Source organism: Cucurbita moschata, unplaced genomic scaffold, assembly GCF_002738365.1.
Source record: "Cucurbita moschata cultivar Rifu unplaced genomic scaffold, Cmos_1.0 Cmo_Scf00123, whole genome shotgun sequence".
In the NCBI taxonomy this organism is placed as follows: domain Eukaryota; kingdom Viridiplantae; phylum Streptophyta; class Magnoliopsida; order Cucurbitales; family Cucurbitaceae; genus Cucurbita; species Cucurbita moschata.
This window is the reverse complement of record NW_019268639.1, coordinates 117,927-118,611: the sequence shown is the minus strand read 5'-3', so window position 1 is coordinate 118,611 and position 685 is coordinate 117,927.

The following is a 685-nucleotide window of genomic DNA, read 5'->3' as shown; positions in this document are numbered from 1 at the left end:
TTGTTTTCTTTCTATAGAGGAGCCAATCTCATATGAGGAAGCTGCTAAGAATGAAAACTGGAGGAATGCCATGATGTCTGAAATTCTCTCCATCGAAAAGAACAAAACGTGGGAACTCACAGACTTGCCGAAGAATCATAGAGCAATCGGCATCAAATGGATTTTCAAATTAAAGAAAAATCTAGATGGAGAAATCATGAAACACAAGGCGAGACTCGTGGCAAAGGGATATGCACAGCAGTTCGGTGTAGATTACAGTGAAGTATTCGCACCAGTGGCCAGGTTAGAAACAGTGAGATTAATTCTTGCCTATGCAGCCATTAAGAATTGGGAAGTACATCATATGGATGTAAAGACAGCTTTTCTGAATGGCAAGTTAGAAGAGGAGGTGTATGTTGTTCAACCAGAAGGGTTCGTTGACAAAGAAAATCCAAACATGGTGTTAAAACTACGTAAAGCCTTGTATGGATTAAAACAGGCTCCGAGGGCCTGGAATTTTAAACTTGATCAATGTTTGCAGTCACTTGGTTTTCTTAGATGTCCACAGGAATATGCTATGTACAAGAAAATTAATGGAGTTGAAGCAATGATAATCGGCACATATGTGGATGACTTAATCATAGCCGGCTCAAACAAACAAGTTATAGCTAAGTTCAAGGAAGAGATGCACCAGAAATTTGAGATG